The sequence below is a fragment of the Silene latifolia genome, chromosome 2 (assembly GCF_048544455.1).
Source record: "Silene latifolia isolate original U9 population chromosome 2, ASM4854445v1, whole genome shotgun sequence".
Taxonomy (NCBI): Eukaryota; Viridiplantae; Streptophyta; class Magnoliopsida; order Caryophyllales; family Caryophyllaceae; genus Silene; species Silene latifolia.
Genome location: NC_133527.1, coordinates 114,337,157 through 114,363,330, shown reverse-complemented (window position 1 = coordinate 114,363,330; position 26,174 = coordinate 114,337,157).

Here is a 26,174-nt window from a genome sequence, read left to right as displayed (position 1 = left end):
TTGGTGCCTTTGTTGCTCCTTTTGTCCTTGCCATTGATGCTTGAACCAAGAAAAGAGTGAAAATCTTCAATTTCCAAGTGTACCCAAATCGATTTTAAGATGAAAGGCTTTGCCTTTATAAATTCAAAAATCGACTCAAAGGTTGAAGATTTTGGTGCTTGGTTTGATTTTTGTTGAAAGAGGAGTGATTAATTTTTGATAGAAGGATGTTTTGATTTGATTTTGATGAATGTGGTTGAGGAAATCTTGTTTTTGTGATGGAGAGGATGAGGGTTTTGAGTATTGGGGTTTATGGGTAGTGTTTTGAATGAAGGAATGAAGAAATGAATGTGGGAGGGGGTTTATAAAAGACCCGAAAATTTTGAAATGCAGGGGGAAGACGGGCGGCTTTCCTTCGGGACGCCCTGATTCTGTCTGTTCTGGGCTTCAGAATTCTCGCCTAAAGACGGGCGTCTTTGAGCAAAGACGCTCGGATTTTTCAGCTGCGGGACGGGCGTCTTTCAGTGAAGACGGGCGGATTCCTTTCCAGGGATTTTCTTGTTTTTTCTCAGCCAAAAAGACGGGCGTCTTTTCTTGCAGGACGGGCGTCTTTCTGAGGACGGGCGGATTCTTTTGTAGGACGCCCGGATTCGTTAACAGTCCCAAAATTTCAAAAATTCAGCTCATGAAGGACGGGCGGATTCTGACCAAAACGCCCGGGTTGCCTGAAAACGGGCGGATTCTCTTGAAAACGCTCGGATTCTGCCCCTTTTACCCGGATTCAGTTCCATCCGTGTACTTGCATATCCCGCGTCATTTTTTCATTCTTCAAAATCTCGTGCTCTTCATTGTGGGGGCACTACTAAGGCATGGATAGCCTAGGCAATTGATATCCCCACACTAAGCTAAAGCACTACGCATTAATTGAAATCATTAGTCCCTCCCTTACTTCTCTCAAAAATGATAATTATCTTGATCAAGGCATGAAAATCCAAAAATGACAAAAAAAATGCAATATGAGAATTAAAATGCGAGTTAGGAGTTAGAAATATTTACAAATGGTGGTTTAGGGAGGACTCCACCAAACTCTCATCCTTAGTGAGATGTCATTGGGGCATGTCCAAGGTGTTGTTGATGTTGCTCAACACCTTGAAGAAGTAATCAAAAGCTTGTTCATTGTCATGATAAAGATCTTCAATAGATCTTTGCCCTTGTTGTCGGTCTTGATCGATAGCATTACCAATATAGGGATTGAAAATCCCTTCAAACTCATCGTCCTAAAGACCACAAACTTCATTTAATTGATCACTAAATATCTCTTGAGTTGATAGAGACAACTCTCCCATTATCTTTTCTTGGCCAATGGGGCCATCTTCTTCATTGCTTGACTTTGGTGAGCTTTGCAAGCTCTCTTTGTTACAATTCACTTGCTCTTTGAATGGAGCATCTTCAATTTTCTTCTTCCATTGGAGTTCCGACTTCTTCCTATCATCCTTCCGGCTATAATGATCAATCATAAAACATGGTTCATGCAAATGGGGAGCTCTCATAGTCTTGTCAAGATTGAAAGTTATACTCTCATCTCCCACTTCTAGGGTGAGCTCTCCATGTTTCACATCAATCACCGCACCCGCGGTGTGTAAGAAAGGTCTTCCGAGAATGATTGGAATGTTGGAGTCTTCTTCCATATCAACAATGACAAATTCCACCGGGATGAAAAATTTTCCAATTCGTACGGGAACATCTTCCCATATCCCTAATGGTGTCTTCGTCGATCTATCGGCCATTTGGAGTGTGATATTGGTGCATTTAAGCTCTCCCATCCCCAACCTTTTACTCACCGAGTACGGCATAACACTCACACTAGCCCCTAGATCACATAAGGCTTTGTTGATCGTGGTGTCGCCAATGGTACACGGTATTGAGAAGCTTCCCGGATCCTTGAGTTTTGGAGGTGAACTCCCTTGAAGTATTGCACTACTCATCTTAGTGAAAGCGATAGTCTCAAGTTTCCGGATCGACTTCTTCTTTGTGAGGATGTCTTTCATGTATTTCGCATAGGCCGGCACGTGATTGATTAATTCCGTGAAAGGAATTGAGACTTCCAAATTCTTCACAATTTCCATAAATTTTCCAAGTTGGTCATCAAATTTGGGCTTGGCTTGACGACTTAGAAAAGGAAGTCTAATCACAATGGACTCCTTCTCCTTGACCTTGTCTTCATTTTTCTTTGAGATTTCTTCTTTTGATGGTTCTCCATCCCGGAGCCGAATCGATTAGATTGTACAACACCTACAAGTCGACTTAGTCTTCCCTACTCAACAACATGCATGGTCTAATGAGACTCGAGTTGGTTTATGTCTTACAAGTCTCATTGAAAAGATAGGTGATGGGTAAAAAATGCAAGGATTCATAGGCTCGCATTTCATCAAACATAACATGTGCATGAGTTGAGATCATAACAAGCAAGCAAATAAACCATGAAAGCATATTAATTTAAGCATGAATAATTCTCCATGTTGGTTTCCCCTAATTACCCATTAACCCTAGCTATGGAACTACTCACTCATTATCATGTTGAACATGCTAGCAAGGTTGTCAATCATACCGACAAAGTGAAACATGATGAACAAATGAAAGTAATTAGCAATAATTAAAAAGGGATTAAGAGAATTATACCTACTAATGATTCCAATAATAAAGCAAAGAATAAAAGAAGTACTTGATGCTTGATTGAGAGGTTGTCAATCTCCCAATAATAACCCAAATAATCTTCAATTACCCAAAATAAAGAATGAACAAAAGAGAGATTAACGAAATAAAACTTGTATTAAAACTTGATTAATTGTTGATTACAATATTAAAGAGAGATTTGATTGATATTAACTATACTAGAGATTGCTAAGAAGAACATGCTCTTCTAATTAGACTAATGGGGTACTTATAGTGGGGATTAGGTGTAGGAATTAGGGTTTAACTAAGGGCTTAAATGACGATTAAGTCCCTACTTAGGGAAACGCCGGTAGTTTTGGAAGGATGGGCATCTTTCTTGAAGCTTGAAGAAGACGAAGTTGTGCTGCCTTGGAATCCGTGCGTCTTAGGCTCGGGACGGTCGGATTCGAGAGTCTCTGCCCGGGCGTCTTGGGGAGAAGTCGGGCGTCTTGTGGGGTTGCTGCCCGGGCGTTTTGTGGTGAAGACGCTCGGATTGTGGAGGTGGAGGACGGGCGTCTTCAGGACAATCCGCACGGATTGCTGGACAGTCATTTTTCTTCTTCTTTTCTTCCCTTTTCTTCATAAAATCCTTGGGGATTTCCTCGGGGATGCAAGGATCTTTTCTCATCATTGCCCATCTACTATAGTATTGACAAAGGCCTTCTAATCTCGTCTCTCCTTGATACTTGATCATTGAATTCAATCAATTTAGTCTCGTTTTGCCATGAAAATGTAAGGTTTGCACTCCTTTCCTACCAAGGACACAAAACCTCAAAGAAAATGCAAAACAAAGAACTAAAGACAATAAATGACCCAAATATGCACTAAAAAGAATGGGAACAAGGCTAATTCGGGGACTAAATATGCTCTAATTATGGTCACATCACTATTTTAGGAAGGCCATACTAGGATTCTATTTTTATGCTTTGCATTTTATTTATATGTTGCATGCATCGCTAAATCGCCATAACTAAACATGCATTTTAAATCGAGTTTATCGACGGTGTCAATTACAATTATCGTAGTTCACCGCTTTAGTTCACTTAAAACGTGATAGATAATAAATTGACATGACCTCTCGCTAAAATAAACAATTGAGACTTAGGCTTACCAAAAAGTAGAAACCATGAAAACCTATTTCATGAGGGAGTGCACTCGGCCCTACCGGGGTACAACCCTTGTTACGTAGGGAAAGTGGGTGATAAATGTCTATCCACCGAATTCATGTTGATAAGGGATGAATCGGCCCTACCGTGCCAAAGTTGATGTGGATTTGGATCATGGACACATTTATTCGAAATTTGGGTTGAACTCAACAAAAGTATTCTCGACCTTTGCCGGATGTGTTTTGGCTAAAGATAAATATTAATGTAATTTTATCGACCAAGAGTTCTAAAAGTAGAATCGATTAAAGAGTTAATCCACCGAGTTATATTGATAAGGGATGAATCGGCCCTACCGTGCCCAAGTTAATATGAATTTGGATCTTGGAATCATTTATCATAGTTGGGTAGAGGTCACTATATAAATGCTTTACTTGTTAAATTATTTACAAGTATTATTATAACGATAAATGTTTTGTTTTCATTATTCCGTTATCATGTTGTTCTATTTCTTTACCTCAATTTATACGATATCATTTCGATTTTAATTCAAATCTCCATTAAAACATCGTAACTAAAGACAAAATTAGAATTTTCTTCTAAAAACCTCGGATTATCCATTGCAAGGATCTCTTGTGAAGAGTATAGATAAAAGTTATTCGTGATCAAAAGGGTTTTTGATTTTTGACTAACATATCTACTTACAATGAATTGTTTCTCATATGCTTAATTGAGTTAAGTACTTTGAAACGTTACATCATTTTGGTAACTAGATTTGTTTGAAATCAAAATTGAAAAAAATATCGCAACCACTTCAATGATAGTTTTAAGACTAAACAAACGAATGAAGAGTAGTCTTCATGAATTTCAATTTTGCTTCTCTTGGCAAAGACTCATTGAAATGAGTGGGAGTATTCTCTTAAATTGTTAAGAAAATGATAAGGTTTTAAAGAAGTAAAATTAGAATGGAATTGATACAAGGTAATGTTAAAAGTAAAGTTATTGAGAATAACGATACTAAACCTATCAATCCCGACCGATAAAGTTTCCATTGTCTTAATTGTTGGACGCTAGAAAGGAAACTACCCCAAATTATTGAAGAATCAACAAGTTAGTTATGGGACATCTAATGTGACCTTCTTCTTTAAATGTTTATTTGATTGAAATAAATTTTGCTAGTAATACTTCGTCAATATTAGAAACCGGTGGTGGTTTTCATCATTGTATTTGATACATAGGATGATTAGAATATGACGACTAGCAACAATGATGTTGAGAGATAGAGTCATTGTGTACTCAATCTAGTTTTTGGGGTTAGAGTTGTACTTAATTGTGACTATTAAGTGCATAAACTCTAAATAAGAATATAAACTTGTTAAGATACAAAAGAGGTTTCACTTTTGTGACCCTATACAACATGATTTGAAGTATGGCTAGCCCATTATCAAAGTGATTATATTCTAAACCAAACTAGAATGATATATCATGAAGATGATGCAAGACTCAAATTGGTAACCCAAGATTAAACCTTAGATTCTGGAATGATGAATGCAAAGAGTTATCGAGTACTCTTGAAACCATTAGATCTTATGGTATATGCGAATCTTGTATTCAAAGCAAGATGTCTCGTGCCTTTTGGTTGAAAAGGAGATCAAGGTTGTAAATCATTGATCCAAAATAGGTTGATCATTTTCTTTTACCAACTATTTAAGTTGACGCTAATGTGTTCACTTAATAAGGTAAATGGAGAAATCTTTGAAGAAGTCCAAAGAGTTCAAAGAATCACGATTTAGTCGTGATGGGATTATCAAAGTGAAGACTTTGATATAAGCCAAAGGAAATGTGATATAGTATCACAAATTAATCTCTCTTAGCACGCATTATGGGATAATGTGTGGTTGGATAAAGAAATCAAACGCTATTCGATATGGTTTGGACTTCAATCAAGTTACTTTGAGTTACTTGATCCTTTTGGGGATTTTATCATTTTGTCTAAATTATTTTTCCACTAAATCTAAAACGAATCATATGAGATATGAAATGGTAGGGTACCATGTTTGTATGTTTTCAAAAGAAACAAATGCTCATTTTTCCTTATTATAATCACGAGTACAACGGGTTTGTGGCTCGTGAAGTTGTCTTTCTAAATACAAGTTTATTTCTTGAAGACAGAGTGGGAGAAATTATTCAAGAGCCACAAAGAATGTTATGTCGCAAGAAACTGGTCTTTCTTGGCTACATGAGACATTTTGTGTAAGACGTTGTTTGTTCAAAACCTAGGAGGTTAAAGTCATCACTTGTTGAAGATGATGAATTAGTGTTACTTTTAGAAAGTAAAGAGCTTGCAACTTACAAAGAAATTGTTTGATTCAAGTTGATTACTTCTGGAAAGTAATGAACATATGACTTACATGAGAGTGTTTAAGTCACAACTCAATACAAGGCTTAGAGCCATGAGAAAATCCGAAATAAATTCCAAGTGAATTGTTAGATATCAAAGCTTGATTGGTAGCAAAGGGTTTTGCACTAGTTGAAATGCTTAAGTCTATTTGGATCTTCTTAGGAATTGTGTTTCATTATGATATATATATATATATATATATATATATATATATATATATATATATATATATATATATATATATATATATATATATATATATATATATATATATATATATATAGCGAGTGAATCTAAAACCCACTTCTTCAATTAGAAGGAATGTATTCAATACATATCTTGAGTTTTGTAGATTGTTGCCATCCTAAGATAATGTGAAACTTAAGAGAGGGTCTTAAGTAGGACATCAATGAGTTGGAATCAATGTTTTGATCATGTTATAAAACTTTTCTCGATAGGTCGAGAAGTTGTGTTTATACATAAAGTTTAGTGGGAGTTACGGTAATTTTAATTAGTCTAATATATGGATGACATATTGATCATTGGGAATGATTTAAGACTTGGAGAAATATAATACATCTTTAATATCCAGATTTATGGAGATAAATCCACATGATATTAGCGTCAAATAAGAAGTCTTATGTTGATAAGATTCATGACTAGTTCAATCAAGTTGAACATATTTGATTGATTCCATTTGCTTCCGCTGCCGAATCAATTAAATAGGAAATGATGTATAACACTTCATATACTTTGAGTATGATGAATTGTTTCAAATCGAATTTAAATGATAGTTACCAAGTAAGCCATAAAGATTACCCTTAAGTGCTTGCAGAAGCATTAAGGATATAAAGCAAGATGTTTTGATGCAATTTTGTGTAAGGGTGTTACACAAATGACAATTGACAATTGAGATTGTGTATGGTTTCCGACAAAACCATAATCAAAACACATTAGGATGGTTAAGATACCATTGTGGCTATGTTATTTAAGAAATAGATTTTCTAGAATCGTTCTAGGCAATAAAGAACAATGACAAATATTTACAAATTGAGTACACTTGCAATCATGGGATGTGCAAGAGGGATAAGTTCCGCACACTGTGAAAACAATAGGAGCTATTTTAAGGCAAGAAAGCCTATGTCTAGATTGGATCTAGACACGTACTCAGAAAGTTTTGTAATGTGTGGACAAGGCCCTCGGGAACTGCGTCCGCGGGATCCACACCAGGCATAATCGACTCGAGGTTCTTTCGAATCGAATTAAGACCAATTAGAGTCGCCACCAAGTTTTTTGGGAACTTGGAACCGTTCAAGTCAACTTTACACCTTTCATCGAAAAGCATAAAGCCCATCGACTACGAGTGATTAAAGATAAAGACTTGTACCCTATATCACTCGATTTGAATGACTCTCGTAATCCAATGGTATTTAGACGGATCCACAAACCATAGATCTTGAGTAAGGGGTGAGGGTACGTGTTGGGAAGCCCATAAGGACACCCAACCCCGCCCGTCGATAACGGCCTCTACTAAGTCAAGTGTCGGATTTCAAACAAGGTCATAGCTACTACGATGTATGATATGCGAACGTTGTTTTAACCCTATCATGTGACAACAATTTCTATGTCGTTTTAGATGCAACTAAACTAACTTTGTCAAAGTTGTAATTTAGCATATGGGTTGATTGATCTAACAACATGTAAAGCAAACAAACAAGGCTTAAGGGGGAATGGGGGAGCCGTTGGGATCTACCTATTACAAACCAGGCATTTCATGCCGACACAACGATAAATAAATTACAACTCGATCTAATTACAATTGCTACATACAACTCAAAACACGACACAAAACACACGGCCATTGGGCCTTGAAAACCGTGCACATGAGGGTGGCCCACGGCTCACATGACCCACGGTCCTTGGGTCACTCCTCGTAATGCGTGCTCGCGCTTAATCTCATCGAATTAGACATAAGGCTACGCACCAAAGCATGCATTAGCATAAACCGGGCCATGTTGTTTTCGACAACATGCGGTTTACTACGCTCCTACAAGCATTGGGGAACAACCGTCTAACCGAACAAGACCAAGGTTTTTGAAAAGGTTTTGACTCAATAAAAGAAAGCTAACTTGAAAAAAATACAACTCGATAACAAACGATAAAATACAAACAATGAAACAACGAGGAAACAAACGGTATAAAAACAAAACGAGAAAGGTAAATAAAACGGCCACCTCACGGCCCAAACCCACGGCAACCTCACGGCCAAGACAAGGCCAACCTAGTTCCTAAGTTAGATTCATTGATTAGATCGAGTGATTGCGAAAAGGGATAAGAAACAAGTTAGAAAACGAGTTAAAAACGATGTCGATTGATTGTCGCGCAAGGGTGCATTCTACACGGCCTAAAGGGTCTAATTAGGTCAAATTTGCTAATTAATTTAACTCATCGAGTGTCAATAAGAAGGTGCTAATCACGCACTCTTATACTAGCGAGAAATTAGGTGAAAGAGTGGGATGCATTCAATTAATTACAGAATCGTCGATTGATTTTATAACTTACGTCGAAGCCACCTATCGTGTCTAATTAGGTTATTAAATTAAATTAAAGTCATCTAAATATGTCATAGGTTAACAACCAAAGGTTAAACTAACATGCAACGGGTCCTAGGGTCTGTCGATTTGGCCGAAAGGAAGGGGGTCGAAAACGAAGAACAAAGTTAGATAATTGTTTTATTTATGCCCTACTTTGAACACGAGGATATGTAAATGAGACGGGGGTGTACGACCGACAGATGTAGCGGTTTCTTTTCCCATCTCAAGTCAACGCGGGTGTTCATAGTGGTACTTTAACTCATACTCGGACTAACTAGTTTCATAGTTAATTTAAAACAATCGATAAACAAGCGAAAAAACAAACAAAAAAAAGACAATAAAAAAGGCATAAAAAAACGAAATAAAAAGAGAAAAAAGAAGGGGATTTGATGCACCCTCAACCTACATGTATCGTTGACACCGTCTTGGGTCGTAATCGATGGTAGATTTTATCTCGAGAGGCCGTCGTCGACGAAGAACAAAGCAAACACGGGTTTTGGAAAGTTTCTGGACAGCGATTTTAAAACAGTGATATCTCCCTCGTTTCACGACGAAAATTCGATTCGAAAGATGTTTTGGAAACTAGAAAGAGAGTAGAACAAGGATCTTAAAGCAACCCCTTCTCGATTTGGGTTAATGGGCACGAAAAACGAGCACAAACAGAACTGGACAGACAAGAAGAAACCGCGAAAACAGAGTGTTATTTCACTCTGTTTTTCGAGGGATTTCGTGTACTCTCAAGGGCAATTTGGCTCGTAATTCTTTGTCTAATGTGTATATGGATGTTATGTGGTTAATTAGGAACAAGAAACTCGAATTTTTATGGAGTTTTGATGGAGGAACGAATGGGTTTTCGAAGAGGACACACAAACAGTTTCAGTTTGTGTGTCGGTTTTGTTTAGGGTTTTTGAAGGATGTTTAGGGTTTGTTTCTGAGGTTTAAAGCTTGTGGGTGATGGTAGGATGTATGGAGAACTTAGAGGAATGAATGTATGGTGAAGGGGTGGTATTTATAAGGAGTTAAAGTAGGGTAAAAGAGAGGGAGAGGCAATCGGGCCTGTTGAGCATAGCTGCTGTCCAGCAGCTTTTGGGGGGCTTTCTAGGGTTCGTATTGGGGGTTTTCTTGGTGATTAAGGTAAGGTAATATGGGTAGGATATTAGGGTATGGGTTAGGGTTAATGGGCACGGGTTTTGGTGGTGTTTGGAGCGGGTTTTGGGCTCGAGATTTGAGCTGCAAAACAGGGGGCTGCTTGGTGTTTTGCGCGGGCTGGTTGGGACGATTTGGGGATGGAAATTGGGCCGTGGATAGGGGGTTCGAACAAGGGTGGATGGGTAGAGGCTTAGGTTGGTTAGTGTACTCGATATTCGTGCCAATTCGTAAAGAAAACGGGCTCAAAAACCGAGCTAAAATCGAGCTCAAAAACACATGTTCAAAACGAGTTCTTTTCGATTTTCAAATCGATTTTTCAAATCAATTAACACATTAAAATAAATGATTTTTCAAACCAAATATACTCATAAAATGATTTTTCAAATCAAATATTTATTTTATTTTCAATAAAATAAACTTGGGAAAATAAATTCAAAATAAAATAATAATAAAATGAATTCACTTAAAAAAACATTTAATTTAAATATCATTTAAATTAATAAAATACTCCATCGACAACGCTCGTTCTACATCGCAAAACGAACCCAAATAATGACAAATGACAACTAAAGAATACATGTGTCCTATCATCATCGGGTGTTTGTCGGGTTCTCTATAAATTCCAATATCGACGGATACGGGTATCTACAGAGCCCCCACTTTGACTGAGGCTTGGACAAGGCGAAAGTCAAAGTATACCCCAGGTCCCTCTCGACCTGAGGATTCTGCGGGTCGTTTATAGTCCATTAGACTTGCGTATATAAGCTCGCCAGCCATAAGAAGAGATCATACCTGAAACTTCGTTGGGGATTGACTCTTGCTTCTGTCGTGTCAAATTATCATCGTTGGTCATCGACCCATAAAATGCATATATGGTGGATTGAGCCTTATCCTTAGGCGCCTACGTATCCGTTTCTGACGGAATCAAACCCGCGTCGTAGTTCGGCAACTGCTGACACATGCCCAAAGTTTATCATCTGCTGGCATTTGTCCAAAATTCATCATCTGTTGACATTTGCCCGAAATTTATCATCTGCTGGCGCCTGTTCGAATGGGACGGGACTTTCCGAGGAGATTGCCGCCGCTTTTATCATTTGCTTTCAGCTACGGAATTCTTCCATTTCATACTCTTGTATTGAATTGAATTCTGAGTGGATGTCATCCATTTCATCTTGATAATGGTCTCTGAAGCCAACGGCTTGAGCCCTGATTTTGTAATGGCTCTAAAGTCGAAGACTTTAGAGCCCCCAGTTGAAGCATATCCTGCTACTTTCGAAACACAAAAACGTACTAGCAATAATCATCACATAAGCACATTTGGATCATCGATCCTAAAATTAGATCATTTGAAAGATTGGGTCATCGGCCCGAAAATTGAATTTGAAAATTTTGAATAATTGGGTCATCGACCCGAATTTTGAATTTGACATCACTTGGAATGTTGGGTCATCGACCCGAAATTTGAACATGTTGAAAATTTTGAATAATTGGGCTATCGACCCAAATTTTGAATTTGAAATGAATCACTTGGATGTTGGGTCGTCGACCCAAAATTTGATTTTGAACTTTGAGATTTGAACCTTGACTTGGATCATCTATCCATAATTCGCAAAAAGTTTTTGAAATTCGCAAAAAGTTTTTGAAATTTCGGAATTCTGAAATCTTTGGCATTTTGAAATCGAACCTTGATGGGTGAGCAGGAAATACGACTCAGACACTCTGTATGACCCGTAAACAAACGTGGGCGTAGCCCACTACCGTAAAACAAAAAAGGAAAATAAAACCGTAAGTGTGCACGGGTTTTAATTCAATTATTGACTTGTTGGGGGTAGAAATGTAAATTGGCCATTCTGGCGTCCAAAAAACGGCAAATGGGAATCACAAGGTCGTCGAACTTGGGACGGAGATATCGTATGGCATGGGCGTGCTCCCGAGGGCACATGGGAATCAAGATCACTTGACATTGACAAGGTGGATTAAACTCACGGAGCAACAACGTTGGCTTCGCCCAGACACTAAACACGGACTCATTTTATGAGAACACTTAGACATCACACATCACTCTTGTTGGGAACATTCTGTCACTCTTCTCCTCGCCTCCTTTCTTTTCAGCGAGTTTTCATTCATTTCTTGCCACCGCCTTCTTTCTTTTCAGCGGGCTTTTACTATTTTTCTTCCACGCCTTCTTTCTTTTCAGCGGGTTTTTCATATTTTCTGTTCCCAACAAAAACCCACATCTATCTGATTGAGCATCTTTGCCTACACCGTTAGATAAAGCTCATTCCGAGACTTGACATTACTCATCTGAACCTATATCCTTATCCTAGCCTACATCGAGTGCTAAGACCGACTCAAACAAAGGTGGCTTCATTTAGACTTGGTTAGGACCCGTAAGAAACCGACAGGATGACAACTTGGTTGATGAGTGGATTGAATCCCTTATTCTGAAGGACTGCCTACGTATTCGCGTGGAGCGAAATCAAATCCGACGTAGTTCGATCAAGGTGCATTAAATTGGCATTTTGATGTGTGTACACACTCGAAGGTTTCACCTAAGGTATCATGTCATATCCCATTCTAGCCTGTAAGGTACCGTTAAATCCCGTGTCTGGGGTTAGGTGTAAAAGGCTTGGATCTTTTGGGATGTGGAGCTTGGTAATAACAAGTTGGAATGGTTAACCATCATTCTGAAGGTTTGTTTTGTGGTGCTAAGGCCAAGGGCTATGGCTGCTGATGTGGTTGGAATGGGTGTCTCGGGTTTGATGAACCACGAGTGCAAATGGGTTGAAAAATTATGTGGGTTCAAATTTCCATGTCTGGACCCTAAAGGTTGAGTGTAACAACACAAGCGGAATGATTCTCAAAATTCCCGACTATCCCTTTGTAACTGTCTCAGGAAGGACTTAGAGGGTAAAGAGGTTACTACTTAAGCTTTTGGGCTTCGCCCATTGAACCTCAACTATGGGTACTTGACTTGACTTCTGGCTTCCGTAACTTCGACATTCAACCAAAAGCGTTCTGCAATAACTTCAACATCTTTTTTTCTTTTTTTCTTTTTCTTTCATCACTTTTCTTTTTTCATTTTTTCATTTTTTTTTCATTTTTTTTCATTTTTCTCTTTTTCTCATTTTTTCATTCTTTTTCATCTTTTTTTTTCTCTCTCTTTGAAAATGATCTTCTATTCATTCTCTTAGTCATAAATGGATACACCTTGAAAACTGGGCTTCGCCAACTAATTTGGGTAGGAACTAACAATTCCTTGTTAGAACGGGTTGATATCTTCTCTCTTCGAGAGGGGATGATTTTGTGGGGATGGGCTTGCCTTCCATCATCGATAGGGAAACCAGGAGATAGTTCGGGTTCATCATAGAAACATTTAAAGGCTTGTGTTAAGCATTGGTTTTGATGGAGGTTTTCTACCGCCAGACATGGAATAGGTAAAGGAATCAAACACAGGATCCTAGTGTACCTTACATTTTGAAACGAGACATATTTCCACCCCAGGGATGCCTTTGAGTGTGTTGTGCATTTTATCATGCTTTCAGAATGATTGAGGATTGAAAACAAGACATATTTTGAAACAAAACTGCAACTTTTTATTGTGAAGGCAAATGCTTAACAGACTCGAAGGAACGATTCCTAGGACACACCCTAGGTCATCGCGGAACAAACGACTCAACTTTAGGAAAAGAAAGTCCTAGACTCGACTCGACTAAAATAAGAAAACAGATCCCGACTCATAATTTCAAATCTGGTCATGAGCTTTCTCTTGTTCAGCTGTCAGCTTAGATGCTCGGCTCTGATCCTTGATCCCTTTGACGGTCTGCCTCCATCCCGAGGTAGTCCTCTGAGGATCTACGCCAATGATGAAGGTTGGTGATTCGAATTGTCTTTTATTAACTTCGTTAATGAGAGGAGTACATTCTAGAGCAAGACTCCCGACTTGAATTTCATTCTTCGGGTTTGGCAAGAATTCAAAGCAATCCACAAGTATCTTCCCGATAAACACCTCTTTCAAGAGACATGGGCGGATAAGATGAGAATAATCGACATTGTCTTCGACAGAAACAAAGTTGGAGTGATCGCCAAATGGATTGGTGATGTTATTGGGTTTAACAGTTGGGATCGGGAGTGTTCCATTCTCGATCATGTCTTGGATTTCGTGCTTGATCGATAGCACCTTTAAAGTATCATGGCCTTTCCCTTGATGAAAGGCACAGGAGGCATTTGGTTTATACCATTTACCTTGTTGATCAGCAGGAGGGTCAGGAGTTGGACCAATAGGCTTCAACTTTCCTTGGGCTATGAGCCTTTGGAGAGCGTATGTATAAGTGCATCCGATATCAGTGAATGCCCTAGGTGTTTGGCGCTGCGACTTCTTCGATTGCCCTTCTAAGAGATTGACGTCTTCATCAATATGGGCCGTTGCTGGGGCTTTGGTCCTAGACGATGAGGCCCCTTGGTATCCTTTTGGCTTCTCAGCTTCTGCCATTCGGACATCATCCTCTACCTTTATCCCGATTCTTATCAATTCTTTGAAAGAACCAAAATTCTCAGTATTTCGAGCATTACGGTAAACAGTGTCGTAGATTCTTTACGAACTTATCTACCATTTCAACTTCATCAGGCTTCTTAGCTAACTTCACGCTTTCGGTAGCGCCATCTTGCGAGGAATTCAAGTAAAGCCCTCTTTCTCCTTTTGTGTCATAACCTCCAAAGTTCTTATGTTGGTTTGAATCTCAACATTGTCAAAGATAGTGCTTGCTGAGAACTCCACCGTAATATCTTCGAAAGTGGGGAAGTTCTTAAGGTCCAGATTATAGAACCACGCCTTCGGGTGTTCTCCCAGAGATTGGGCAAAAATTTCAGAGAGCATATCAGGTACTCCCTTGGTGCTAAGTACCCTTTATAGGCCTTAACATGGTGAACTGGATCTTCAGTGCCCTTGAACTTGGGGATGTCAGTGAGTACCATGTTCGTGGGCAACTTATCCTGAACTGGGGCATAGGCCCTAGCATTCTCATAGTGGATGTTCTTCCCCTGGGAGAGCTTCAAACGGTCCTCAATGAACTTGAACCGTTTCTCCAGATCAGTCAGAGGTGGGGTAGATGAAGCGGAGTCTTCACCTAGCTTGGACTCGATCGCATCCATTCGGGTCATCATGAGGTTCACGGCCTCAGTAAGCTTGTTAACAGCATCTTCCATTGCTTGACGTCGGGTTTTTGGCGGCCTTTCTACAAGAAAACCCCGTACTGAGTCAATATTTAAAGTAAGAGCCCCTGCACACTTAAGGACTCGACCCCATCTTGACTCAAACAAAGACTCGACTTGAGATTGATTAAACAAGGGTTCGACTCACGGTTTGATTTAGACATCGGTTCACTTTAGACTCGACAAAATGACGTGACTCAAACTGTCATAACTCGATTCTAAACTGGACTTGGTGTGACTAAACCCGTGATTGGGCTAACATAGCCCATGGGTTCGTGTGAAACGTCCATAAGGGCCTAGCTTGGACGTTTTTTGTGGACTATCCTAGACCAAAAGGTCGACCAACATGACTCAAAGCCTAAGAGGTGAGCTTGGGTGACCCAACAAGGTCGTGTTCTAGACTCTTGGAATGAAAAAAAACGTCTAGCCTAACACGGCCAGGACCCGGACACGACTCGACGCATTTCATGCTTGGTTGAGGTTCGAGAAACATTTTGGATTGATTTTGAAAAACGAATGATCGATTTGAAAAATGAGATTTGAAATGGGCAGTATGTCGGCTATAAAAGCTTGTTTTGGGCCGAAATTCTAGTCCTATTTGGGCAGCATTCCGCGTTTTGAAAATCATGCTAGGTTTGAAAGTAAGTTGTTCAAAAGTTCGGTTTTGAAAAGGACTTGGAATTTTCGAAAAAAAGGACTCGGGAAAACACATTGCATATTGTCATTCTCATGTTATAAGGATGTATGCTCCTAGACATCTCTAAGTCTCGGCAAGTCTTCTATAAGAAGGTCTATGCCCTCCATCCTTTTGCGGTCTAATAGAGCGAGGTGTCTTAAGGTAAAGTACCTAGAAGATCGTCCCCACCCTCAAGAACCACGCGAGGCGAAGTGGAAGCGAGCAATGTGCAGCTTCCTGGCATAGTGGGACGTCGCCCCCCACGCATCACGAAGAAACGCGCGGGGCGGCCGGGCAAGTCCTTAAGGGTTTATGCATGAATCGTAGCACTATGAGTAATGTTTTACTTTCCAACACTTTCTTTTCAAGTTTCACCTCGGAGGAAAAGACCCTAGAAACACAGTGTAACTAGTCCTCTTTTCCCCAGCGGAGTCGCCAAACCGTGGACAAGGCCCTCGGGAGGCTGCGTCCGCGGGATCCACACCCAGGCATAATCGACTCGAGGTTCTTTCGAATCGAATTAAGACCAATTAGAGTCGCCACCAAGTTTTTGGGAACTTGGAACCGTTCAAGTCAACTTTACACCTTTCATCGAAAAGCATAAAGCCCATCGACTACGAGTGATTAAAGATAAAGACTTGTACCCTATATCACTCGATTTGAATGACTCTCGTAATCCAATGGTATTTAGACGGATCCACAAACCATAGATCTTGAGTAAGGGGTGAGGGTACGTGTTGGGAAGCCCATAAGGACACCCAACCCCGCCCGTCGATAACGGCCTCTACTAAGTCAAGTGTCGGATTTCAAACAAGGTCATAGCTACTACGATGTATGATATGCGAACGTTGTTTTAACCCTATCATGTGACAACAATTTCTATGTCGTTTTAGATGCAACTAAACTAACTTTGTCAAAGTTGTAATTTAGCATGTGGGTTGATTGATCTAACAACATGTAAAGCAAACAAACAAGGCTTAAGGGGGAATGGGGGAGCCGTTGGGATCTACCTATTACAAACCAGGCATTTCATGCCGACACAACGATAAATAAATTACAACTCGATCTAATTACAATTGCTACATACAACTCAAAACACGACACAAAACACACGGCCATTGGGCCTTGAAAACCGTGCACATGAGGGTGGCCCACGGCTCACATGACCCACGGTCCTTGGGTCACTCCTTGTAATGCGTGCTCGCGCTTAATCTCATCGAATTAGACATAAGGCTACGCACCAAAGCATGCATTAGCATAAACCGGGCCATGTTGCTTTCGACAACATGCGGTTTACTACGCTCCTACAGGCATTGGGGAACAACCGTCTAACCAAACAAGACCAAGGTTTTTGAAAAGGTTTTGACTCAATAAAAGAAAGCTAACTTGAAAAAAATACAACTCGATAACAAACGATAAAATACAAACAATGAAACAACGAGGAAACAAACGGTATAAAAACAAAACGAGAAAGGTAAATAAAACGGCCACCTCACGGCCCAAACCCACGGCAACCTCACGGCCAAGACAAGGCCAACCTAGTTCCTAAGTTAGATTCATTGATTAGATCGAGTGATTGCGAAAAGGGATAAGAAACAAGTTAGAAAACGAGTTAAAAACGATGTCGATTGATTGTCGCGCAAGGGTGCATTCTACACGGCCTAAAGGGTCTAATTAGGTCAAATTTGCTAATTAATTTAACTCATCGAGTGTCAATAAGAAGGTGCTAATCACGCACTCTTATACTAGCGAGAAATTAGGTGAAAGAGTGGGATGCATTCAATTAATTACAGAATCGTCGATTGATTTTATAACTTACGTCGAAGCCACCTATCGTGTCTAATTAGGTTATTAAATTAAATTAAAGTCATCTAAATATGTCATAGGTTAACAACCAGAGGTTAAACTAACATGCAACGGGTCCTAGGGTCTGTCGATTTGGCCGAAACAGAAGGGGGTCGAAAACGAAGAACAAAGTTAGATAATTGTTTTATTTATGCCCTACTTTGAACACGAGGATATGTAAATGAGACGGGGGTGTACGACCGACAGATGTAGCGGTTTCTTTTCCCATATCAAGTCAACGCGGGTGTTCATAGTGGTACTTTAACTCATACTCGGACTAACTAGTTTCATAGTTAATTTAAAACAATCGATAAACAAGCGAAAAAACAAACAAAAAAAAGACAATAAAAAAGGCATAAAAAAACGAAATAAAAAGAGAAAAAAGAAGGGGATTTGATGCACCCTCAACCTACATGTATCGTTGACACCGTCTTGGGTCGTAATCGATGGTAGATTTTATCTCGAGAGGCCGTCGTCGACGAAGAACAAAGCAAACACGGGTTTTGGAAAGTTTCTGGACAACGATTTTAAAACAGTGATATCTCCCTCGTTTTACGACGAAAATTCGATTCGAAAGATGTTTTGGAAACTAGAAAGAGAGGAGAACAAGGATCTTAAAGCAACCCCTGCTCGATTTGGGTTAATGGGCACGAAAAACGAGCACAAACAGAACTGGACAGACATGAAGAAACCGCGAAAACAGAGTGTTATTTCACTCTGTTTTTCGAGGGATTTCGTGTACTCTCAAGGGCAATTTGGCTCGTAATTCTTTGTCTAATGTGTATATGGATGTTATGTGGTTAATTAGGAACAAGAAACTCGAATTTTTATGGAGTTTTGATGGAGGAACGAATGGGTTTTCGAAGAGGACACACAAACAGTTTCAGTTTGTGTGTCGGTTTTGTTTAGGGTTTTTGAAGGATGTTTAGGGTTTGTTTCTGAGGTTTAAAGCTTGTGGGTGATGGTAGGATGTATGGAGAACTTAGAGGAATGAATGTATGGTGAAGGGGTGGTATTTATAAGGAGTTAAAGTAGGGTAAAAGAGAGGGAGAGGCAATCGGGCCTGTTGAGCATAGCTGCTGTCCAGCAGCTTTTGGGGGGCTTTCTAGGGTTCGTATGGGGGGTTTTCTTGGTGATTAAGGTAAGGTAATATGGGTAGGATATTAGGGTATGGGTTAGGGTTAATGGGCACGGGTTTTGGTGGTGTTTGGAGCGGGTTTTGGGCTCGAGATTTGAGCTGCAAAACAGGGGGCTGCTTGGTGTTTTGCGCGGGCTGGTTGGGACGATTTGGGGATGGAAATTGGGCCGTGGATAGGGGGTTCGAACAAGGGTGGATGGGTAGAGGCTTAGGTTGGTTAGTGTACTCGATATTCGTGCCAATTCGTAAAGAAAACGGGCTCAAAAACCGAGCTAAAATCGAGCTCAAAAACACATGTTCAAAACGAGTTCTTTTCGATTTTCAAATCGATTTTTCAAATCAATTAACACATTAAAATAAATGATTTTTCAAACCAAATATACTCATAAAATGATTTTTCAAATCAAATATTTATTTTATTTTCAATAAAATAAACTTGGGAAAATAAATTCAAAATAAAATAATAATAAAATGAATTCACTTAAAAAAACATTTAATTTAAATATCATTTAAATTAATAAAATACTCCATCGACAACGCTCGTTCTACATCGCAAAACGAACCCAAATAATGACAAATGACAACTAAAGAATACATGTGTCCTATCATCATCGGGTGTTTGTCGGGTTCTCTATAAATTCCAATATCGACGGATACGGGTATCTACATAATGCAAATGTATACATCACGAAAGGAAAACAAGTATGTAGCAAGGTTAAGCAGGGAGTTGCTAAGACCTACTTACAATGCTTATTCATAGGCTTAACATGATGAGTCATGTCATTTCAATTGGATTGAGATGAACAACTACATACAAGATCAAATTAGATTATAGAATATGAAATAATAATCAGGCATTGACTATTCATATGTGATAATCGCATTTGTCGTTCGAGTTTTACTTTAAAACTCTTTTATAATACTTTGTTACATCCAAACGGGTTGTATGACGATATTGAACCCCATTAAAGTGAACCCGGATTAACATAGTATTCGCCCATAGTCACTTGTATGAGGTGACGTCTCGAAGTGACTAGAGTGTGATGCGATTGATGGCAAGTTCAGTGTCATACAGTCATGTGAGATGACTAGTCGATCACATAGGCAGACTGTTCGGAACACTGTCGGGCGGTGACCGCTTATAGAGTTCTGGCAAATTTATATAGCCTGGTCATGGCGAGAGCTACTATAGTATTCTAATGAGTCGATTATTTTGACTAAAGACTGTTCGCCTAAGATGGCACAGTTTCATATTAGCTTTGATTTATGTTACTACGACCTTCGTAAATGGGGTCAAATGGGCATATTTTGGGTTATGATGGTTGTGGCTAGTCGAAGGAAATAGTGCGATAGGAATTGTCCACCCCTTTGTCAGGGTTAAAACAATATCTCAGGGCCACTCGAGGAGTAATGAACTGGAAATGCGTGGCCACGCTCGGAAGGTATTTATGGTAGATAATTCCGGTCAAATCAGTTATTCTCCAGATCGAGGAAACCACTCTCGATATGATCACTTGCAAGTACGACCCGAAAGACACCGTGCATTGAGTGGGAGATAGTAATAGGACAAGAGAATTGGTGGCGCACACTTGTCGAGGACAAGTGGGAGATTGTTGAAGTAAGTGTCCCCGACAATAATGCGATCACAATTGTCGATCATATTGATCACATATTTAAATCTCATAACAAGAATACGAAAGGGATGATACATTACATATATAGTCAACTGGTCCACACATATCGGTAATGATTGGCTGGCTAGATTTTGGCATTATTGTCGTGCGACGGTGGTGATCAGTTGATCCCTTGAGGTCACACCTAAAGGACGATTCCCTTAATTGTAAAAGGTTAATTAATTGTATGTCGATACAGATTAATTAATTCCTTAAAATTGAACAAATTATTATCATAAGAGAGAAAATGACATCTTATTATAATGTGATTAAATAAGATTTTATTTAGTAATTTAAGAAGTTATATTACTAAAATTAATCGGTGTTTGCGAAACACGCGAGATGAGAATGATAAGTTAGTTATAATTACAAGATGTTGTGAATTATACTAACTAGTATTTAAATGACCATTTTATGTGAAAGTAATTTTGAATTACTAGTCAATTGTTAAATGTGATTTATTTAATTTCTAAATGATATTTAATTTGTTAAATATGCATTTTAAATTAAAACATGACATAAGACATGTCACATGTCACATGACAAAAAATTGTACAATTGACAAAAATAAAATGGACTCCATATTACACATGATAATCGAAAATTGGTGGGCAATTTTAGAAGTTTTGTCTTATTCATTTGTCTTATTCATTTGTCTATGACATTTGATAGTGACTTGACTATGACAAAGGCTTACACTAACTAGTCTTGTGAAGACAAAAAGGAAAAAGAAAAAGGGTCCTATAACCCTCCATACCCACCGGTTTTTCACATGTAACATTTGAGAGATTTTTCTCAATTATTCATTCTCTTATGTTTTATGAAAAAACACAACACTCTCTCTCTCTCTCTTGTTCTTCATAAAAATTATTTTTATGAATCTAATTTGTACAAATCAATCACTAATAATACTAGTAGTAGTATATGAGTATTAGTAATCGATTTTAAGGTAAACCACATTACAAATATCTAGTACATATTATTTTGTGGGATTTTGGGATAGTCTTGGGTGCTACTTATTGGAGGGCTTCTATTTGAAGTCATGGATGATCATCCTAATGTATTTTCTAGCTCAAGAACAAATGAAGGTAGGAGACCTTCATTTGTGCCCATTTGGCCGAATTTTTGATGGTGAGAAAACGATTTTCTCATCTCTTGTTATTTAGTTTGCATGCATAAGATCTAGATTTAATTTTATGACTAAATTAAATGTCACATATATGAATATGTTAAATAATGAGATTAATATTTCTAACACCATGATGGCAAAGAAAATCACGCGTCTGGGATATTACTGGATGACAATGGAGTCAGATTGTATTAAATACGTCAGACATTGCCATAATTGCCAGATCTTCGGGAATGTGCAGCATGTTCCTCCCTCGATGCTTTACACCATGACCACTCCTTGGCCGTTTTCTGCTTGGGGAATCGACATCATTGGGAATATTACTCTAGCTGGAACGGGAGGCCACTGTTTCATTTTGGTAGCTATCGACTATTTTTACTAAATGGGTCGAAGCAACATCTTACACTAGTCTCACCGCCAAAAATGTGGCAAAGTTCATACAAACCAATATCATCTGTCGATATGGTTGTCCACATCAAATCATCAGTGACAATGGATCACATTTCCAGGCTGAGACTGAGCAGTTGCTACCCAAATACAAAGTTAAGCACCACCATTCCTCACCTTACAGACCTCAAACTAACGGCACCGTGGAGGCAGTTAACAAAAATGTCGTCATGATCCTCAAGAAAATGATCGACAATTATCGAGATTGGCCTAGCAAAATACCTTTTGCGCTATGGGGTTATCACACTTCAGTTAGGACACCCACTTGGGCTACCCCTTTCTTTTTAACCTATGGCATGGAAGCTGTGCAACCAGTTGAATTAAAAATCCCGTCCCTACGCATTTTGCTCGAAAGTCAAATCCCGGAAGTTGTATGGACTAGGGATCGGTATGAAGAACTCATCCTCTTGGATGAACGGAGGTTGCGCGCACTACATAATGTACAAACATATCAGGCACGTAACAAACGAGCCTTTAATAAACGGGTTAAGCCCAGGAACATCAAAGAAGGAGATTTAGTGCTCAAATCAGTCAGAGCTCTCCTACCTGTCGATCCACAAGGAAAGTTTAAACCTAACTGGGCCGGACCTTTCTTAGTCAAGTCCATACTCTCAGGGGGTGGGGTTAAGATTACAGACTTAGATGGGAATGAATTTTCCAATCCTACCAACTTAGACCAATTGAAACGGTACTACCCTTAGCATAGAACAGAAAACGTGCCTCGCGTAACCTACGTGCCGCTCATGCGACACGAAATAAAACCGCCCCCTGGCCAGCTATAGCTTATGTTGTTGGGAAATGTGTCCTCAACAATAGTGCGATCATATGATTTAAATATCATTATTAAATCTCATTTTAAGAATACAATTGGGAAGTAATATTGTTACTGTCAACTGGTCAACATATATCGGTAATGATTGGCTGACTAGAGTTTGACATTACTGTCGTGTGACGGTGGTGATCAGTTGACCCCCTAGGTCATACCTAAAGGGCAATACTCTTAATTGATTATTTAATTAATCGTATAATGTTGCGAGTTAATTAAATTACTTGAAAATTGACGGACGATTTTGGAAGTAAAATTTACGTATCAAATTGAAATGTGATTAAATGAGATACTGATCGAGTAATTAAATTGTATAATTACTCGGATGAAATAAATTGTTTAATGTAACAATTAAATTGAATGAATTGTTATAAATACAATCGGTTGTGATTTATAAATTGGTAAAAATTATTTCGGCACGATAATTATGGAATTACTAAATCAATTTTTGTATGTGACGTATTTTTATTAATACGTTGATTTTTAATATGTTAAAAATACATTACAAATTATGTTACATGTGACATGTTACATATTGACAATTGACAAAATAATATGGATTCCATATTATCATATGGACCGAAATAAAGAAGAGGTTTAAGCTAATTAAATTGTTTAATTAGTAGCTAAACATAATGATTGTTTTGCTTTAGTAGCCTTACATGCCTATAGTGCATTGTGAAGACAAATGAGCCCATGCATTGGCTCCTTTCCACCTCCTCTTGGCCGGATTTTTAGAGAAGAAAAACCACTTGGTTTTTCTTCTTATTTTTGATATACACCATAATGTAATGTGTGTATTATTCATTCTAACTACTCATCCAAAATACAAGTTCTAGTGAGAAGAAAAATCCTCTCTTCTCCTCTCTTAAAAACCAAAACTATTATGTGATTTAAAGAGTTTTGGTTCAATTTTCTACTAAGATTAATATTATACTAGTACTTATAATATTAATTAGATTAAGTGAAAGCCTTGGGTATAAAGCTTGGGGAGAGATCTTATTCTTAGATCTTGTTCATCCATTGGAATAGCTCAAGAACAAGAAGAGAAAGGTGATCTCTCTTGTGCCCTAATAGCCGAAATCTACAATGTAAGGACATTATTTCTCTTCTCTTTTATTAATGTTTGCATGCATAAAATCCGTTTTAATTTTATGACAAATTAATTAGACATATATGAGTATGTTAAATATGTATATAGATCTACATTTCCTTCAATCGGTATCAAGAGCCACGGTTGTTTGCATGCAAATTGGTTAAAAGTTTTTCCAAGTTATATGAATAACAAATAAAACTTGTAAAATTTGTGTTATTATGATATATCACGAAATTATTACATGCATGTTAATATTTCTGGTCCTAAAGTGTTTTAGGATATTTTGGTTAATTTTTCGGATTTTTATTGTTCATATTTAATAATAATGACATTTAAATGTGATTTTATGAGTAAAAATGTCATTTTTGGTCGAAAATTAGCTATACTTCGAATTTTCACTTGGTTTTTGGATATGTTGTTACATATATTATTTTGAGATAACCTGTAAATTTTCATAATTTTTGCACTTGTTATGCTCGAAAAATGAATTTTTCATTATTAAATTCGGATTTAAGAGAAAAATAGGTTAATATGAGTTAAATTTCGAATATGGTCATAGAAAATTTATATGTTGTCACATGCAATTTTACAAGATGTGTGTAAAATAATTGGCTATAAAGAAGTCTGTAGCATGATTTATGAATTTTTGAAGAAAAATGACATAAATAGTGACATTATTAGTGAAAAATTAATAAAATATAATCTATGACTTAGGAAAAACGTCTAATGTTGCATTTTATTATATTTTTCAGATCTAAAATTGAAAAGTTAATGAAAATAATTTTTCCATGTTTTTATGATTATTTTATTAAATATCGATAAACCGCAACATTGTTTTTCCGAAAAATTTTCGAAATTTTTAACCTAAGATTTTGAACATTATGAGTGTCATGGAATTTTTCCAGAATGTTCATGAATTTAAATTTCAAATTTTGAATTTATTTGAAATTTTTCGATTTATTTGAAGTTTAATGGCTTATTTTTGTAATTTTTGGTCCATTTATGAACAATTTTATAAATAAAGGTTAATTATGGTCAAATTATTAGTGAAGACTATATTTTGAGTCCTAAGAGGTTAGGGTAATGAACTTATGCATAAATATGAGTTTATGCATTTTTGTGATTATAAAATGTTAAAATCACGCAAATCCGTAAAAACCGAGTAATATACGATATTGGCTAATTAAAAGGCGATTTAGCATAAAAATTAAGCATGTTCATACATATTATAATGCTGCATTTTTCTTTATGATTGTCATAATTTTAATTTATGTAATTTTGAATTATGTAATTTTACTTAGTATGGCCTTAGATTTTAATTGGTATTTCCCGAAATGTATGGGAATATCGATTCGGTTGTAATTTTTATTGTGATCTCGTATCACCGTTTTGTAATTTAATAGATTTATTTTATTTTAGTTACAAATGTATAATAGGAAATTATGTAATTTATTATGTAATTTTATTCATTAGGAGTTCCAAAAGACGGATTACTTCAAGAATGGGGATACATAAAGACGGTGTTACCTCGAGATGCGTGCCACAACCGAAGTTCAAGGGACCAATGGAGTTGGTTTCCGAATATGTAATAGATTAATAGTTTTTCTATTTTAGGAAAGGCCATACTAGGATTTATTTACTTTTATGCTTGCATTTTATTTTATGTCACATGCATCGCTAAATCGCCATAACTAAACATGCATTGTTATTTTATCGAGTTTATCGACCGTGTCAATTCGAATTATCGTAGTTCACCGCTTTAGTTCACTTAAAACGTGATAGATAATAAATTGACATGACCTCTCGCTAAAACAACTAATTGAGACATAGCCTTACCAAATAGTAGAAACCATGAAAACCTATTTCGCGAGGGAGTGCACCCGGCTACCCCGGGGTACAAACCTTGTTACGTAGGGGAAGTGGGTGATAAATGTTAATCCACCGAATTCATGTTGATGAGGGTTTCATCGGCTACCCCGTGCCTAAGTTAATGTGGGTTTGGATAATGGACACATTTATTCGAAATTTGGATTGAACTCAACAAAAGTAATTGATAAGGGTTTCATCGGCTACCCCGTGCCCTTGTTGATGTGTTTTGGGCTATAGATAAATATTAGAGTAAATTTATCGACCGAGAGTTCTAAAAGTAGAATCGATTAAAGAGTTAATCCACCGAGTTATATTGATAAGGGTTT